Here is a 789-nt window from a genome sequence, read left to right as displayed (position 1 = left end):
TTTTTTAATTGGGTATAAAGTTGCATCTTATTGTGTCTTTATTTAGACCTTCCTCACTAATAGTGTTGAGTATTTTTTTTCATGAGCTTATAATTGTTTGGGGAGTATAAGAAATTAAGCATGTTATTTAGAGGAGGAAAATAGCCAGAAATTGAAATTCAGTGTATTTGCCTCAGGGCCTAAAACATCTTCTGAGTTATGAGATCAGTGATCCATCAAGGACAACAGGCTGCTCTGCTGAGGAGTCTCCCCAGGGCTCCCTTGTTCCTCAGGCTGTAGATGAAGGGGTTCAGCATGGGGGTGACCACAGAGTACATCACTGAGGTGATCATGGTTCTCTGGGAAAAATGGATAACAGCAGAATTGAGTTATACCCCAAGGCCTATTCCATAGAACAAGAAGACCACACAGAGGTGGGATCCATAGGTGGAAAAGGCTTTAGACTTGCTCACAGAGGAGGATATCCTCATTAAGGAGGAGACAATCTGAGAGTAGAAGTAGAGGATCACAGAAACAGGAAATACAACCATCAGGGCAGTTGAAACATACATAACAATGATACCGATGAGGGCATCAGATCTGGCCACTTTGAAAAGCTGAGCCACTTCACAGAAGAAATATGGGATTTCAGTGCCCATGGAGAGGGTCAGTTGCTTCAATAGTAGAATATGAATCAGAGAGAACCAGAACATGATGGTCCAAGACATCAGAAACAGGACAAAGAGCTGAGGGTTCATGATGACTGTGTATTTCAGTGAGTGACAGATGGCCACAAAGCGGCCATAGGCC

The sequence above is a fragment of the Spermophilus citellus genome (genome assembly GCF_964194105.1).
Source record: "Spermophilus citellus genome assembly, chromosome: 3".
Taxonomy (NCBI): Eukaryota; Metazoa; Chordata; class Mammalia; order Rodentia; family Sciuridae; genus Spermophilus; species Spermophilus citellus.
Note: the sequence above shows the minus strand (reverse complement) of the source record.